General features: G+C 36.3%; 1 protein-coding gene across 1 annotated transcript in view; it reads left to right on the forward strand.

Annotated features, from left to right (window-relative positions):
• The window catches only part of LOC5570505 (myosin heavy chain, non-muscle), a 167865-nt gene that overhangs the window by 109323 nt on the left and 38478 nt on the right, over positions 1–20064 (forward strand). The window lies entirely within an intron of this gene.

A 20064-nucleotide genomic window follows, 5' to 3' on the forward strand; every position in this document is an offset into this window, starting at 1 on the left:
GTTAATTTTCATGTTTTAAAATATGCGATCGTTTGGTTTCGAAAACTTTTGAAAAATAAGCCGCACCCTAATGTCCCCTTATTGATTATTGACTGACTGAATGACTGGCTGTTGATTGAAAAATCCAAATCCCACTTGACAAACGTGTGCGGGAGGGAGGGCTATCACGACGACAAGCAACAAGCATGGGAACGAAATGATTCGAATCGAACTGCAGCCATTGCAACAGTGGCAACGGAAACAGATATGGTGAATCGAGCGCTACCAAAGAGATTCGATCCCCTGTCCAGGGCTGGTAGCAGGTTTTTTTTTCACAAAGACTTGGTCACTATTTGTCTCTAGAATGTTTTTATTTTCACCGGGAGGTCTATCTGTTGACGAAAATAGTCTCTAAAGCAGTCTTTCCAAATGAACATCGAACACGTTGGTTCAGATGGTTTCGTACTCTCCTTGTACACCCGATTCTGTTTTTGCACAAGGGTGCGTACCGTGCAAAAACAATTTTCGGTTCAAAATTTCAAAAACCGTGCATAGAAAGTAACTCCATTTCTCGACGTTTCATGCAAAAATAAGGTTTTGGCGTAAAAATTTTATGGAAACTTTTTTTACACGGTCGTGTAAAAAAAAATCCGTGCAAAAACAGAATCGGGTGTACTCTGTTTTCGTGTTCAAACCGGAACACTCGAACCTAAACCTAAACCCTTGCTAAGGTGAACATTGGTTTGAACACTCATTTCATTTGTTTCTCGGTTGCAATCGCGGTCCAAATTTTGATACAAATCCTCGTTTGCTTCCAAGGCAGAGAACGATAGCCCAAAACCGACAGACACAAAACAGTTCAAATCAACGCTTATCAATTTCTACTTATCGTGTATGATATAGTTAAATCCTTGTTTTTTTTTTTAAAAGTTAGCCCTAAATCACTATCAATTTGCGTGATTTGTGCTAACTTAAGAACAACACGACATTCACGAAACGCGACGCGAGACAAGACATAACACTTATAGCCCTAAATGTTACTTCAAATATAAATCTTAGTTGATCTGCTTAAGTAAAACATTGAATACATGTCATACATGGCCTCAAGGGTCTTGCAAGTTTTATCAAGAAGTTCCATATATGATTATAGAACAGTTCTCGAACAGTCTGCTTTGTACCAATATTATTTGCACTAAAGTTTGAACCGAAGTACACATGTACCGGGTACAGCCTGGTTTAGAGTTGAAGTGTGTTCGCGGTTCAACACAACTTGCAAGGTTTGAACCAAAGTTGAACATTGGTTTTGTTCATGGGAAGACTGTCTTAAAGTCACTTTTTTATGAATGATGATTTTTTTTCCAGAATTTGCTCCAGGAAATTCTAGAGGACTCCAATACTTTTACATCAAGTCAATTTCTCAGGGATTACACTGAAATTTACTCCAATGTCCATCCCAGAACATTCTCCAGAGATTTTTCTAATAATTCTTCCAGTTGTTATTGTAGATGATCTTTCAATGATTCCTTTACATGTTTATTCGTAAGTTTTTGAAGATTTTCGTTTGAGAACTTTTCCAGCAAACCTTACAATATTAATTTCTGCCGGAGTTCCTACACAGATTTTTTCAGTTATTCTTCTAGTCATTCTCATATAATTTTCCAAGAAATTGTTCATTGCAGGCATATCTCAGGTACTCCTTCACTGATTATTCCAGTAAATTTATTAGGAACTCTTCCAACAAATCCTCAATAAATTTGATCAAGGATTCGTCATGAAGTTTCTTCAGAAATGTCGCCAGCATTTCATCCAGGAATTACTTCTGCAGTTCCTCCAAATATTTCTTGAGTATTTTCTTTTACATGGATTCTTCAAAAGCTCAACTTACTACAGCAATTATGCTAAGGAGTGTGGGTTCGATTCCCACCTCAGGCCGAAAAACTTTTCGAGAAGAATGTTGTTTTTTTTTCTTCCAGCACTTTCAGCGATCATTCCTACACCAATTTCTTCAGAGATTCCGAAATTTCTTTAGAAATTCGTGCAGAATTTTATTCAGGGATTCGATTGATTGTTTTTGCAATAGTGGTATTATTGTTTTATTTTCTGCAAAACCTCCAAGACTTCCTAATGAGTCAGGAGCTCTTTCAGAGATCCTTGCAGTAATGAATTTCTACAGAAGTATCAGCAAAGATTTATTTGAGAAACATTTCTGGATTTCTGCAATCATTCCATGGAGTTCTCCTTGGAAGAATTCCTGGATAATTTTTCAAGGACTCCCCTAAGGAAGTCTCAGTTCTCAAAGTCGAGAGGAATATCTGAGAAAATACAGTAACTCTCCCTTACTCGACATTTTGTAACTCGATATTTTCCCTAACTCGATAGAATGCGCGGTCTCTTTAATCTAGCATGGGGGTCGTCCATAAACCACGTGATCATGTTTCGGGAGAGGGGGAAGTCTGGCCAAAGACTCATGTATCGACATTCTGTACCAAAACTTGATGATGATTCTGTTCAATGTATAAAAAATCAGTTTGTCTCATTTCGAGTTGAAATTGATCATGCATCAATTAGTTGATTATTTGTTTAAGAATAACTATACCCTAAATTCCTACCAATTCTAGATTTACGGAAATAATTAATAATTAAACTTCAAGAATACCGCATACAACGCCTAAATGTGGGCTGGTATTGAACACTATTTTTCTAGAAATAATTGTTTTTCAACGCCAATAAACTTCACAACACACTATTTGACAATAGACGAATTCCTTGCCAAATCTGTCAGTCACAGAACTCGACCATCTTCGGTTTTCGGTAAGTGTTTTCCATAGAAAAATCGATCATTTTAGTTTAGACTCAAGAATAACTTTTGAAAATGGTCTATAAATTTTTGCATGCATATTATTTGAAAAATTCAAACTACGTGATTTTAATGAAAAATGATCTATGAATAAGTTGTAGCAAACCATTTGGACTACAAGAAAAAAATATACACTGAAAACATATTTATTGTGTTTTTCATGAAAAATTCAAAGGTTAATCTTAAATTACACAAAAAATCCATTTTTATTATTTTTTCAATTTTCACCATAGAATCTTGATGAGAAACAGAAGTTAGGGACAAAGTTTCATGATGGAGAAATTTTTAACAAAAAATTTTTCCTAAGAACAACTTTAAATCAGTTTTTTATATTTCGATTTTTTGTCGTTTTGATGATGCAATAAGAACCTTGAAATCCTTCTAAACCAATAATTATCATGATCATTTCTCTAAGAGTAGCCATTTTAGAATTATATCTAGTTCAATGCAAAAAATGTTTTTTTAAATAATAAAGAATCGCGGATAACTCATGAAAATGGCCTTTTCATGAGTTATCCGCGATTCTTCATCAAGAAAAATATGTTTTCAAGAGTATAGACCATATATATTTCGATTTACTTATTTTTCTTGATGGAGAACTGCGAATAACATATAAAACTGACCTATTTTATTTTTTTAATTATTATATTTTTGATATAATACGAAAATGGCTGCTTCTAGAGAATCATTATGGTTTAGAATGATTTCAAGATTCATGTTGTACCATCAGAGCATATTTGTTTTGACAAAATAACAAAATATTGAAAATCGATCAAAAGTTGTTCTTAGAACAACTTTGTCCCAAACATCTGTTTACTATCAACATTCTATGGTGAAAATTTAAAAATATTAAAAATGGGGTTATTGTGCAATTTGAAATTTAAGTTTCACTTTTGAATTTTCCATTCGCAAAACAATAAATAATTTTTCAGTGTACATTTTTTTTCTTGTAGTCCAAATGGTTCGCTACAACTTTTTCACTAGAATAAACAGTTTTGGAGTTAAAATTTTTCAAACAATTTGCATTGCTTATAGGCCTTTTCAAAAAATATTCTTGATTCAAAATGATGATTTTTCTATGGAAAACACTTATTCTCCCATACCGAAAACATGTGCAAAATTTAATCCAAATCGAAGATTATCGAGTACGATTTTAATTTTTTTTTTTCGAATTCTTTAAGAGTTAACCCATTAATATCCAACCCCGCCTTTAGACTGGAGGTACACTTTGGAATTTAGGGTTTTTTTTTTCGTAGCTCAAAATTTAATTTTATTTTTGGCTTGAGTCTTGAACCATAACAGGCATATAAGGAAAGTTGTTTATGATTTTTGAAGCTTTTTTTGTATTTTTCGACAATGTTTCTAAATTTGATTTTTTAAATCTACAAATGCCTTTGCAATACAAAAAATCGTGCCTTTTATATTATTCTACAATTAATCTATCACAGGAAAAGAGCCTGGTGGTGTTAAAATAATTTTAAACCTGTTTTCCCGTTAATTACACGGAAAATAAAAAATGTTCAAGAAAAAAAATTAGTAACCAGAAGAAGGTTCAAGAAAAATGGAAAAAGGATAGCAATGTTCAAAAATAGAGAATAAATAAAAAATCAAAATTCATAAATTTTCCAGTAAAAATGAATCATTGCCCAAAACGTGTTAAGAACGATTTTAGATAACGAAAAATGGTAATTTCAGAGGGTATCCTTAGAAAAAAATCAGGTTGATGTCTTGAACGTATCTCAAAGGAGTAGTTAAACAATTAATTGAAGAGATATTAAGGAAAATAATGAATTAATTCATGAAATAATTTTAAAAATATTCGTAAACAAACATCTGGTCTCTGAGCAATCCTGATGAAAAATCTTATCTTCTGGTTCCCTCCTAATTTCTTGGTTCTTGGTCTCTTCTTATTCCTCTTCTACTTTTTCTTCTTACTGGCGTTATGTTCCTTCTAGCTTAGAATCAGTTACTCAGCCTTCCACAGTTGTTAACTGAGAGCTTCCTTTGCTAATTGGTCATTTTTGCATTCATACAGGAAGCCGGAGCCTACTCTTGGCACTTAAGATTCACTTAGGAAGTGTTTATTTTGAAGCTACTGAGCTTATATTTGGCCACAATTTGTGCCGTATTTAAGTGCTTCTTGTTGCAAATTTTCAGACAATTCGACCGATAAAAACCCCCCATGCCAAAGTGAATCATGAAAGTGCCCAAGTAGCCAATCGAAAAGATCCTCGATCGGTTGGGTTCGAACCCACGATCCTCAGCCTGGTGTTGCTGAATAGCTGCGCGTTAACTGCTATGGCTGGGTTGGTTGGTCTCTTATTGATAACCTTTTTCAGTCATGAAATGCTTCAAGTTTTTTTTAAGATACCCAGTCGCAACCAACCCTGCCTGTCATTGTAAGGGTTGTGGACCAATTCTGCGCGTTTAATTGAGTCGTAAGAATCGTACTTAAATGCTGAAGTTTGCTCTACCTCTCCGTCCGGTGCGGTGTTGTGACGATTTCGCTTGCGTTTGCACAAAGAATCGTTTGTTGGTAAACCGATCTACGTACGTAAGGATGGATGAGGGCACGGGAATTGCTGATCATTATCCGGCGCTTGCCGGTTTTGTTTCAGCATCGACCAGAGGGACTCAGATAGCCGCTGCGGTAAACGAGCAGTTATTCATCTAGCCCTAACTAAGGATTGTGGATTCAAATCCCACCGGTTGAGGATTTTTTTCTGGTTGCTAATTTCCTCGACTTCTCAGGACTCAAAGTAAACGAAGATAATATTAATGCTTGTCGCACAATATACAAATTCAAAAATGGTCAGTTAATAACTACGGAAGTGCTCATGAGAATACGTAAGCTGAGAAACAGGCTCTTCCCCAGTTGGGACGTAAACCCAGGAAGAAACAGAGAAAAAGGTCCCACTTCGGTGACGCGGGAATGGTCACACCGAAACGGTGGAAAGTCACACCGAAACGGTTACGGCCAAGGTGGGCGGTCGCTCGGTAAACAATGGACGGTTTTGCACATTGTAGATATATCAGATAAAGGTGGGTACGTAGTCGGGTACGGATGTACTGTGTTTGATCCGCCTAGTTGACTACGGATTGATGTCATTCGATGCTAGTGACAACAAAGTTGCGATTTGTCTTCCTAGGTCTCGGATATCATTAGCCACATAGAAATCAATTATACATCAAAGTCAGTAATATGCAGTTAAGAAATTAGTTCACAATTTCTTCAACAAACTCGTCATGGAATTTTGGAATTCCGACCGAAATTTGTAGTAAAGTCTGCGTTACATTCAGAATACAGTGGTTTTCAATCAGAATACTATGGACAGTATACCGAATGTTTAGCATAATGTTTCCAATGTTTATCATAAGTTCTCATACCATAACTGTAAAAGTGCTTATAAGGTGAAGGTGAAAAGAAGCCGTAAGCTGATAATTAGAATACAAATTTTCAGTACGAATGGCTTTCTAGTTCTCCAGATTTGTGCTCTTCAAAAATTGGGGCTGTGACTTCGATGCATCTTCACCTTATTGACATTGATAAGTTGAATACCCAACTCTGCCCTAATTAGGATATGATGTCAAGAAGAAAAGGAAACCATTCACGACGTATGCTATATCGCAGTTTACTGTCAATAGCAACTGATTGATGGGGTCACCGTAGTCAGCCATGTCATCCAGGATTAATTTCGGTCATGTTATGCAAACATAACCGCAAACATTCACCACTTCCAAAATAAGAAACTCGTTCCACAATCGAACAGCGATCGATTGCGACCCACTAATTATAGCCAGACAATGCAACAGATTGCATCGCAGCCAGAAACGCATCTAACAAAGACAGGTGCATACAAGCAAAAAACAACAACTTGATGACTTGTCACTAAACATAACTAGTTAATCGTTTAATTGAGCTATCGGTGGACGGATAGCAGCAGCGCGTGTGGTCAATTGAACGAGGGCAACAAGTTCAAATCATTCAATTTCAGAACATTCAAGGCTATTTGGTGGCTTCCAAATAGGGATTTGAATTCTGAACCCCCATAATTAGGAAAAATATCGATATGCATCGGTGTGACTGTCAACGATACGCCCCTTCCGGTCCGGTATCAACGGATCCTAAATTCAATAAACTAGTCAATTAGCTGATTCCGTTTTTTATTTGAGTCAATCTTGTTCAGAGATTCCCAACCTTTTTGGTGATACGCCCCGCTTCTCCAGTTCTTTAAACATTAAGGGGTCTTGTAATGTATGTTCTTCAAACTCGAGACATTTTAGAACCAAATAAGTTCAATACAGCTCAAAATAAGGATCCAATTGAGTTTTCAACAATCACTGCGAAGAGAAATTTTCCAAAATTATATCCAGTACAATCTGTCAAGAAATATGTTGCAAGTTTAGGAAAAGTAAATCAAATCGTAGCAAATCAAAAGACATTCTTACCATTGACCCACTTAAAAGTCACTCTGGAATCCGTGTAAGGAATCGACTATGATCCTCTGTAGAGATTCGTAAAGTATCTTGCCAAGACATTTCCCTGAGATTTCGGTTAGAAACCAAAATCCCAACAGCAATTGGTTAAACTCTATCGCAGGAATTCGTTAAAACCTGCCTTTAGAATCGCATCGAAAGGTTTTTATAAATTTTATTTTCATTGGTGTCCTCTGAGAAGTCGTCACGGTACCCTAGAGGCTCTCGAACCACTGGTTGGGAAACCCCGATCTGGTGTTTTGTGACCATATGTTCAGAAAATAACTCTGCCTGCAGATTTATTGAAGTGTCACGAATTTCACCTCACCACCATCACCAAGTGTCAAGTTGGGGCTACGGATCAACCCCCCTTCAAGGGTTATTAATCGAGAAAAACTATTCCCAAATAAGGTCATTTTGTCATTTGAATAAAATCTGCTCAGGTAAATCCGCAGGCATCATCACAGCCGGGTGAATTACTGTCCACATGAATATTCAAATAGGCTCGAGTTCGACTTTATACTACAGTGACCCGATTTCAGTCGGAATGTCCATACAAGGAACTGCCTTTGCGCGAAAGAAGTGACGTTGCGAAAAGGTTTTGTACATATCTACAGCGAATGTGTCACTTTTTGCGCCGTTTGGCCGTTGACTGCTGGCGGGAGAGACACGTCATAGGAATTAAGCGATTAATTTAAGCGGGTAAACATTAACATCTTTGCTTATTAGTTAGCCCTGTAGCGTGCGCTGGACCTGCTCGAATGGTCGGCTTTGCGCGACTAAAATGATTGCACTATGAGTAATCAGGCGACCAAAATTAAAAAATGGCTTGTTCTGATTGTTTTTTTTTCACATTGGATAATAGTTACTTATACCTAGAGATTCGTGGAATATCAGAACACGATCTTTTGTAGTTCTCTTAATAAAACATGCCCAAGTTAAATTTTGTTAAAAAGTTATTTGTTGAATGAAATCTTCGAAATGTTAGTAATAATTATAACATAGTTTCCCAAACTGTGAGTTTCTTGGGGGAGTCACAAAAACGATCGTTTTTTTTTGGCCCGAATGCTTCTTAGAAACTTGCCAACTGTTTCACAATAGTTACCAAAATAATAATTTCAAATTATGCAAAGCCTCAATTAAATTTACAGGAGAGCAGCAAAGCTGTGTGTTTTACCATAATAATTTTAAGGATTCTGCTGCAATCTTGTCACTTCGAGGCTTTGCAACAATCTCAAGCATGCATTTGAATCTTGATGGTTCGAGTAGAATACAGAAGAATCTTTGAATACAAATCAGCTAACAAGATTTGTAAAGTATTCGACCAAAAAATACTGAATGAACATCCAACAAATTTGAACATTGCAACTAGGTAGCTGTAGAAATTTATCAATAACTCAAAAAATATTTGAAAACTTTCAATTAGCTTTAAACATTTTCATTGGCTTGTTTACTCTCCTAAAATCCAAAGTATTTACCGATAAACCGAACATTTTTTGCCAAACAAACAACGACTTTCAAGCATTTTAGTTATCTTAAGTTTTCTTCAACAATCCTCAAAAGTTAACAAAAAATGTAAAGAATTTCAACAAGTTCAAAAAATGTTAGTTGGTTGAACCGTTTTTTAAGCTCTTTCTGAAGGAACGCTTAAGCCAATAACTATCGAAGAATTTACAACGTTGCAATGGCATTTTAGCAAACTTCGAATTTTCAAATGCACAAGTCTGAAGAATCTGACAACATGTGACTTTCAGTGAAGTCTTCGTAACTCTATTATTTTCAGCCAGGCTGTGTTTAGCATATTTCTTCAGCCAGTGGCACAATTGTGCAGTGCAGACATATATTATTACTTAAAAATTCAGCTTTAAGTCGCTTACGCCTTTTTAAAATAATAATATTTTTCACTCAACCTTTCTCTTTTTATGTGGTATGAATTCAGAAGAGCACACGAATTTTCGGGATAGAAAACTTTCGAAAAATTAGCAGCCCCCAATGCTAGCTCTATCACAGTTGGGACGTAACGTCATAAAGCAGAAAACTACAAAGCGTTCATATGAATGACTAGCTGTTCTAACGTCGAAAGAGAAATTTCGATTAGATGAAATGCGGCATACTGCAGTGGGCTGGTCAGTTATTATGGATGTACGTATACAGGCTTCATTTTAAGAGATATGCTAAACACTGTCTGGCTGAAAGATATGCTAAACACTGCACTCTTCAGCCACCTGACACAATTGTCAACCAATTTCAAGACAATTGTCATTGGCTTTAAAGTTGAATTTATAAAAAGTGTAAAATATTTTTTTTTGGGGATAAATAAAAAATTAGGGGAAGTGGTGGTAAAATGAACACCGTATCTTTTACCAAGAAAAAAACAAATTTCAATGAATTTTTATCACGCACGGACGATTTAGAGCATAAATCAGAGTGTTCGGGTTGATAAGAAGGTCAATTGAAGTGAAAATATCAACTAAAACAAAGATTTTAGAAAACCACGTTTGAAAATTAGAGCTCACTTAACTTTTTGCTCAGAGGTCTTGAGGTTTTTCAGTGATGTAAATATCGTTGTGATATGATGTCAAATTTGAAACTTTTAGATTTATTTTTGAATGGGTTACAAGCATTTATAGATATATTTGCGGGAAAGCAATGATTTTTTTTTAATATTAGTTTTTCTCACGTTTTTTTGCATGATGTTCATTTTAGCACCAACAGCTAAATGACTACCCACATAGTGCAGGTAAAATGAACATTTCCATTGTTTGTTGCTAGCGTTAAAAATACGTAAAAATTTAGCTATTTTAGTCTGAATTCGTGTTGCTGCTTTAGATAACATCCCTAATTATGATCTTATGCGGTAGAACGATACATATTCTTCGTTTTTCTATCAGAAACAAGATGATATCCTTAAGGTGTTCATTTTACCACCCCTTGCCCTACTGGAAAATTACTAAAAAGAGAAAAACCCCAATCAGCAATACTGGGATGAAGATGAAATAAAGATTTTTCTTTGAAATTTTGGAGTCAAATTTGGTGCATTTTATTGTTTTCGAGAATTTCCAGAGATCCTGAAAAATTCCCGAGAAATTACGATTTTATCTCCCGTTTCCTTTGAAAATCTAGCCAAATTACTATCCGGAGATCCGATTATCCGGAGACTCGATTATCCGGTGACTCGATTATCCGGGACTCGATTATCCGGAATTTTAGACTCGATTATCCGGAATATATATATATTTTTTTATATTTTGTTTTTCAGTTTTCATACATAATTTTGATATAATTTAGTATATCAATATACAATATGAATGGTTTAGCAAATTTGGACTTACGTAAGAAAAGCGGGACTCGAAATAAAAATTTTTGTGTATGATGGTCAAAAATTTACTTTTCTTCTAAAGACCCCTAATTGTCCTAAAAATAAACTGCTTCATAAAAATGAAACGATGGAAAAAGATAATATTTAAGTTATTTTATCGCAGATTTAAATTTTTCTTTTAGTGTTTCGTTTACCCGGAGAATTTGATTATCCGGAGTGAAAAGAAAAATCGATACTCCGGATAATCGAGTCCGACCTGCACTACCCAGTTGACTATGTAAAGATCCCCATACAAAACGTCAACTTTGTTTTCTCCTTTAATCAACTTTCCCGGTGGATTTCCACAACAAATATTCTTCACAAACACGTTGCCGTCCTTGAACGATACAAAGGTGAAAGAATTACTTAAATATGTCAACCCTTTCTCAAGCTGATCCGTGACATACAAACACCATTCCATTTTTATTTTTATAGATAGATACCTGTTATGTTTTATAATTATTTTTGCAACGTTAATCAGCTACATGATCTATGTAATTCATTATTTCAATATAGACCTATTATTCTTCTTCTCACTTCTTGCCAACTGACACCCTGGCATAAGTTGTGGTTTTATGTCCGCCTATTTTTGGTACCATAAGGACGCCATTCACCGCGCATTGAATTATTTTGAAAAATCTGAACAAATTTTCGCAATAAAAGTCATCAACATGTATTAGTATACCAGAATGAAATTCATATGATTTAATTTTATATACTACTTATAAAAATAATTTTAGGCTGTTTAAGGCGGTAAAAATGAGTTGAACAATGATTTTATTATGGCAGATCGAAAAATGCTTCTTAGCTGTCACGCTTTAATATGTTGTATACAAAGTATATACTATACAAAGTATAGTACAAAGATAACAACCAGCTAATGCAAATAAATTAATTCCAACTAGTTGTGTATATAGAGCCTCATACTTACAAGGGAAGGTCACGATGGTATTACACGGGGTTTGCAACCGGACTATTTTTGTTAGATTCTACATGTCGAAATATGAAAAACCCCAAAGCCTTTCGGGTGATGGACCAGTGGTGAAGCCAGGAGGGGCTCTGAAAGGGGCAACGGCTTTACTCCTCTTCCAAAAAAAAGACGTAGTTTTTATCAGAAAATCCCGACAGCGTCGACGGAAATTAATACCCGACTGACTGGGATCAAAGGCAATCACGCTTACAACTAAACCATCGACGCTGCTATAGGCCCCATGCTAAATATTGTCTCAAAAACTTGTTTTTTTGAAAACAAAACATCAAATTTGTATCACAAAACTCAGAAATATGTCAAAAAGATAGCAGACATATTTTTGACCACCGAACTATATAAAATCTTCCCATAGTGAACTGTCGGTTTTTTCCTATCTTGAGCTAGACGCGTGTTAAACGTCGTTTAGGCATGCGCTGTTTTTAACACTTTTTGTTTGAGCCTTCGCGTCGACGTCGCGGTGACAAACGGAACGTTTGACGGCCCGGAGGAGGTGCGCAATTTACAGAGAGAGCCCCATTATGCTTGAGACCCCCAGAGCCCATAGGTGCCCCGTCTGAGAGGTGTTGATTGGTTAACTATTTTGCGGCTTGTTGGGAATAGCAACAGGTGTGTCTTTACAATGTTGTGCCGCGGTGCCAAGGCACCGGAGATTTAAAGCAGTTATTAGGTTCGTGACGGATTATGAGAACTCGTTTGAGCGATGAAGTGTGATAAAGGCGCGATGGCACCCTATGGGGATGTTGACGGCGGTATTGAATTTGTGATCTGGTGAATACCGCAGAAATATAGCCAGCAGCCAAAAAACTTTTGAAGCCCAATCAACCGTTGCAGCTAACGGGCAGCATTCAACAACACCATGCTGAAACGGACGGGTTCGAATTCGAATTCGAAGAATTCACATTCCACACATTTTACGAATCAAAGTTCTATAATAATCTAAAATCCTGAAGAACTTCCTCCGAAAACACAAAAAAAAATGTTTCATGACTTGATTGAGCCAGTAAAGAAAACTATCCCATCTGTATCGGTCCATGATCGGCAATGTTTCGCAACTTATAACAAGCTTGATAAATAACAGCAGGGAACGAGAGCCTCAGAGAGAGAGAGCGGTTATGATACTAATTTCTCTCGCCTAATTACCATTGAAGTTACGTGTTCTATTTTACTTGCATGATAAACAATCCGCAAATATCCGATAGTAACAGTGTTCCCCAGGTTTTGAGTTTGTTTAGATGGGTTTTATCATGCATTATTATCTTCTGTAGCTGTAGCAGTAGACGATAAACAGACTCTCATGATGTGTTGCGAATCATGATTGTTACCGCGAACGATAAGTCAGAGATACTTTCAATGTTCTCAGAAGTCAACCCCTGCTCATAACACAGAAGCAGGCTTTGTTCAAGATGGGACGTAACATCAGAAAAAGATGAAAAAGAGTAGTAAAATTAAACTTTCGGTTGATTCTCGAATTTGCCTCGAATAAAACATCAAAAATTCCCACATCCATATCGGGCCGTCAGTGATATTTCCCTCATCAAGGTTTCTTGGAACAAAGCAAAACCAGCACATTGATTGCAGAGACCAATTGCAGAGAGAAACCGTTCATAACTACACGGCCGCAGGGTCCGAATCGGAACAGAAATCACAACGCGAAAGATTTTTAATGATCAAACTCAATTAGCTGAGGCGCGATCGATCGGTCGATCTCGTGGCCGCCTTCGAGGTTGACTCATTTGTCGCCGAGAGTCTGGGACGGATACACCGGGGGCAGGTCTCTCACTACAGTGCATATCTACCCGTTGATGATGATTACTCGAGTCGACGAAATCGACAAGAAATGAGTGTGTTTGCAACGTTTTAATTAAAACCATCGTCATCCGTTGCGGGTAGTGCACAATCTGGCACACAACTAGAGCAGGGGTTTATAAAACGTATGATTAACGGAGCAATTTTATGGAAAAAATATTTTACCCAATCGTGTGACAGGTACGAAGATACTCTATGTCCTGGAAAGTCGAGAAAATTCCGGCCCGAAAAGATCCTCGAACGGTGGGATTTGAAACCACGACCATCAGCTTGGTCTTGATGAATAGCTGCGCGTTTACCGCTTTGTCTCAATCTCTCCCCTTTTAATTTTAAATAATTCTCTGAAAGGTTTTTCTGAAGTGCCGCGGAGAACTTGCGAATGCACCAAGTGCTCCGGGGAGCACTATCTGAAAACCTTTTCTCTAGACGAACGGACATATGGGACTTTATGTGAATGATCTCCGCGTCCGTCCGGCAGCAGCCAGCAGTGAGTACCCAAAGGCCACGGAGGATCCCCATGTATGGAAATAATTATCGAGTTGTCGCACTGATAGACGTGAAAACACCATCATTTCGTTTAGGGGGCAGAATATTGCGGCTACGCGTAGCAATTTTCCAAAGGTCCCCGGCGCGTCGAGCTGCATTTTTCCTTGCGATCTTGGAATCGCTGACCCCCGAAGTTCGAAGCGTATTGTGGCGTTTATCGAGTCGCTGTTATTGTCGTCGTTCTCTCAGTTTTTTACCTTAGGAGGTGAAGGGACGTTTCCCGTTGTTGCCCGCTACCAACATTGTGATGCACTTCGATTAAATTAATGAGTTTTTAATTTGCTGCCATCAAATCTGGCGGCGCCGTTAAGAATGATCGTTTTGCCTGGGGGCGAATTGATTATTACGTACACAGTACGTTTGCCAAACCTGGGTCTTTATATACTTAGGCGGCTTTTGTATTGGTCGAGAGTAAAAGCTGGGTAATCACGGTTCGTCTTCATTGTTATTGCGGCTGCAATTATCTGCCAAAGTCGCGAGCAACCCACCAATTTGATGACATACCTTTTTGATAAATATGGTCAAGGTCAGTGAAGGTTATGTGCAAGTGTGGTGATGATTTACCTCTTTATCTGCTCAAGTGCAATTATTAATGCCCTAAACTTTTCTTCTGTCTACGTCTCGATCCTCGATGATGCCGTAAAACGGGGTTACTTTGATAATACAGTAATTTTTCGATTATATCACGGATCAACATATTTTTGGTTTGATATAATAAAACAATATTTTTGTGCAATATGACTTTTATCAAAATTTGAGCTTTATGTTGCAGAAATAGAGGGAATGAAAAAAAGCACGTGAGAGATGGGTCAAATAGATGTATGTTGGTTGTTTAGAGTTATTATTCAATGTAAAATGTATGAATTTCGTACAATTATTGTGGCGTGATAAAATCGAACAGAAAACCGTGCTTAAATCGAGAGTGATATAATGGAGCGATATTAAAACGAGCAGTGATATAATCGAAAAAACTACTGTATGAGTAACTTCGATAGCCTGGGTAGTTTTCCTGAATCGATTTAGTGACTAGATTCTCACTAGATAGCAAACCAGATACATAAGTAAATACGTAATTGAAAATGTTGACATCTGAGCGTCATGACTATTTGCTCTACGCTCTCTATTAGATCATTTTTTTAAACCAGGTCTGCCCAACCTTTTTGCATCTCTGGCCATATCTCAGAAACAATGTTTTGCTGCAAGCCAAGTTTTCTTAGTACACAAGCAATTCCAATATTTTCGAAACTCAGCCAATAAAAAGGAAATCGAAAAATACCCGTCCACGATTTTTTCAAAATCCCTTACAGAATTCTGTAACGAACTTGCCAGAATTCTATGAAAAATGTTCCCAGGATTACGCCAGATTCTAACTAGATAAGTCCTTTCTGTAAGAAGGATGTCCTTTCTGATGAAAAATATTTTAACTAAACAAATGTCAGAAATTTAACTAGAAAGAAAATGAGATTCGGACAGAATTGCATGAAGTGTTTTTTAAACCCCTGCTCGGGGTTATTGGAGAATGTTTTTCCTTAGTACCGCTACTATAGGAACAATAGGTCTACTATAGGTGCGAGGAAGTTGACCTTCATGTCAAAAAATATTTTGCCTTAGGTACGGTCCATAAATGACGTAGCATTTTAGGGGGATGGGATAGTCTTTTGTGACGAATTATGTATTAGGTATGAAAACATAGGCTACGATGAAGGAGGGTGGTGTCAAAAATTATCCAAAAAAGCTTTGTCATTTATGGAGAGCCTCCTTTAGTCAAACTAGTGTGGCTGTTTACCGTCGTTTGCAAAATAATTTTTATTTTTATGAAAATCAGGATTTATTTTTGAAAGTACCATTGACTCACAGCTTGATTTTGTCCAAAAAATGATAGAAATTAATAGTTTTCAATGTTTTTATTAAAATTTAAACTTCTTTGCACCTATAGTAGCACTACTAAGATAAACTAAGCAAAGGAAGTTAGTTTTTTACATAAATTGAAAGCTTTTGATTTATTTTTAATAGAAAAAAGTTAAAAGAACGAAAAAAATAAAAGTTTCGTATCATACATCGAATTGTAGGATATTTAATCAAATTGTTCGTAGTGAAGTGATGATTCCAGTGGAAAAATCCAAATTTAGATCAATTTTATGGTTCCGTTTAAGAAAATATCTAACATCAATCATCGACAAAGGATTACCTGTATCCAATTCCCGGTGTATTTTATTTTGTACAAGCTATAATCATTCAATTCTTTTGAAATGATCTAGAATGAAAATTCCTAGACACCTTTTAAGGGGGCAGGATCCGTCATTGATTTTGGAATTTTCAAAAGCAGTGTTTTTCTTTCAAAATTAAGAAAAATTTTACAAACATATGTTCACTGTATTAAATTCTCCAACCGAAATACAGTGAACTCGTTTTCGTCGAATAATTTTCAGTTTTGATCAGAAAAACTTTTCATAATTTCACCCATAATTTATCCATCTTTACCACGCGTAATCAGTTAACACTTCAGTCGTCGCGCTGTTGTATTTTATACAACACTATTGAAAAAAAAACTCGATTTTCATTCATAACAGCAGCGCCGATGGTTCTGAAGGTGACAAACCACGCGACGACTGGAAGGATAATTAATTTAATAACCAAGCGGACTGGATTACCGAACATCTCAATATATGTGTCAATATAGAGAAACTGTTTTTGAAGTTTCGATGAAAACGATGATTATAACGACGGATCGTTAATCGTTAACGGTTATATAGCGTGATTTTCAGAACATTCCATACTTTTCTGTTAGAGAGAAATTCCACTAAAATATCAAATAAAATCCGTTCAAAATTTCGTTCAAAAAGATTTATAAACAAATTTGACAACAGTTTACGCATTATTATTATTATTATTATTATATTTATTAAGGAGATTTTCAGCCCTATGGCTGGTTCATCTCTGTACAGTTAACTCAGAAATCCATCGAGAAATCTAGAAATTAACTCAAATATGCCCCATACGCTTCGTAAAGAATACAAAAAAATTAAGTGGGGAAACTGTAGATAAATAGAAACCATTGTCTACATCCTTACTGGAGGAAGGAGTGAAGAACTAGCCTAATGAGTTTAAATTCACACAAATAAAGCCAAAAAAAAAAATCTTACTGGAGGAACATCAAAAAGGGGGCGTTCAAATTAGAAGCGTAATTAAATCTGTAATGTCCATGCACTTATGTACACATGTAAGGCCGGTGATCATTATCTGAGTTTTCACAGATGTCTCCTCAGCGAGTGCAGTGTTTCCCAAAAGGATTTCTAATGTATCATTTACTCAGATGTGTACAAACATTTCTTAAAATCTGTACAAATGTTCTAGAGATGTCTTTACAGATATATAAATCATTATCTTCGAAGATATTTAATAAAGGGCTCCGAAGAAGTCCACTAAAGTCTCCAAAGAGGTATCTACACAAGTTTTCAGAGAAATCTTCAAAGTACCTGATACCTGATACCTTCTGATACCTATACCTTTTTTCCAAATCATTCATTGCGAACTTGATATCTCCGTAACTCGATGGTCCCTTCAATATCGAGTAAAGGAAAGTTAACTGTATCTGTAAAATTGTTGCTCCAAAATAACTTGATTTTTTCCATCAGGCTTCTGATTGATGATGCTTTTAAAGAAAAAGCCTTTTTAAAAATAAAGAATAAAGATTGTCTAATTTTCCAGCCAATTTCTAACAATCATTGATTTTGAAAAACCTCCAAAAATCGATCGTTCTAAACGTTGTTCCTAATTCGTGTGAAATTTAATTATTTTAGTGGCTTTATTTGTATCACAAAATTGTACAACATTAGTCGAACGATGTACAGAAAACCGACTAGAATTTAATTGATAAATTAAAAAAATACAGCATGCACAAGGTGTCCACTTTATAAAATGAACAGTCCTTACTTCCCTTCCGAAGGAAGTCGTCACTGATTTTTTTCTGTGACTATCTCGGGGATGGGATTTGATCCCAGGTCCTTGGCGTGTGTTCTAACCACTACACCAGGTCCGTCCCCCTAAAGTACTATGTTTTCCATTATCAAAGTCGTGCCCATACTTTCTGGGACACCCTATATCCCCAGGAATTCTAAAAACTTGAAAACGAAACATGCTTTTCTTCTTTTTGACGTTACGTTCCAAACGGGCCTGCACTCTTAAAAATAATGAAAATCACTCCGGACGTAATTCACATTATGACTAAATGACGCATGATGTAAATGATGAAATGACGCAAAAATGGGTTCTGAAAGATGTATTGAAAGAAAAATTTAATTTTACATGATGAACGACATGAAAACGATGCCGCTATGATTGACATTTCCCGAATTAGACACCATCGTATTTGAAATGTAACACAAAATCACTTCATTTGGCTCGCTTCTTTTATGTGCATCCAAAAGACGTAAAATCGCATGATTTTTTCGGAGTGTGTGCTTCTCACAAGTGGTTTCCAACCGAACTATTTTTGTTAGATTCTACATGTCAAAATATGAAAAACCCTTAAGCCTTTCAGGTGATGGATCAGTGGTTTAGCCAGGAGGGACTCTGGAAGGGGCAATTTTGTGTGTAAATAATATTATTGAGTTAATTGGAAATTTGTCAAGAAGATTTTTTCCATTATTTATTATGATGGTAGTGAAAAGAACTGACTTTAATATACGTTTATAATGTATTTTTATGCCATAGGCGTAACCAGGATGGGTTTTTCTTGACATACTATTCCTATAGAACCAAATTTATTTTGGTGTCAATATTCCGTTCACTTCATGGATTCTCATTACTTTCATAGCACCTTTGCAAGCACTTTCTTACTACACAACGGAAAACACATTAAGTTTATCTAGGGATCTATGATGAAATGGTATTATAAAACCATGAAGTGAACGGAATATTGACACCAAAATAAATTTGGTTATATTGGCAAAGTATGGCAAGAAGAACCCATCCTGCTTACGCTTATGGCATAAAAATACATTACAAACATACATTAATCTTTGTTCTATTTGCTACCATCACCATAAATACTGGAAAAACACTTCTTGACAAATTTTCAACAAACTCATTAATATTATATACGTACAAAATTGCCTCTTCAGAGCCCCTCCTGGCTACACCGCTGGTCCATCACCCGAAAGGCTTTAAGGTTTTTCATATTTTGACATGTAGAATAGGCCGTCCCTTATTTTACGAAAATGCGAAATGTTATAAGTTCGTCATTGTAAAGTGCTCGTTTTGGTGAGAAAAAAATCAGGTACAAATTTGAAGTCCGTACATGGACGTTAAGGCGTCCCCCAACGGACATGAAGGTATTAGGAGTAGATGACCCCGTGCGCAAAATCGAGCTCGCTGCTCTAGTGCACGTAGCATGAGTATGAAATGCCACCAATAACAAATTGTTCTGCGCGCGTTGATAATCAGCATTGAAGTTTGTTTTCTTTGGGATGATTCAAATATTACGTAACGCAAAATTTGACAATTTTAGACACTCTCCCTCTCCCACATAACAACTTTTGTATGGAAAAATTGAAATTTTTGTGTGGACCGTAACACTACGGAAGACTCCCTCCCTCCCCCTGTCGCGTTACGTAATATTTGAACGATCCCTTTGAAGTTATGAATTTTATGTCAGCGTGCAGTGTTATGAAGATATCCACAGTATAAAATATTATTTAACCTCAAATTATATGCTGATTATCAATTTGTTACTAGTGGCTTTTCGTACTCATGTTGCGTAGGGGGGCTGGGGGCAAGAAGGACACCTTAAGGTATATAGGTTCAAATCATGGTTGATAAGCACAATTTTTGAAGATTATTCCAGTGTAGGGACAAGCTCAGCTCTTGTTCTAAATGATGTTATCGATAGATTTCAAAAATATAAGAAACACATGATGATTTGAGATTTTTAAAAATGTCCCTTCTTATGAGGTTTTTAAACGAGGCACGGGGCAAGAGTGCCACTCGTATGGGGCAAGAAGACCACCAGAGCAAAATGCCACAAATTTTGTATATTATTATTTCTCCGCC

This window comes from Aedes aegypti, chromosome 2 (genome assembly GCF_002204515.2).
Source record: "Aedes aegypti strain LVP_AGWG chromosome 2, AaegL5.0 Primary Assembly, whole genome shotgun sequence".
In the NCBI taxonomy this organism is placed as follows: domain Eukaryota; kingdom Metazoa; phylum Arthropoda; class Insecta; order Diptera; family Culicidae; genus Aedes; species Aedes aegypti.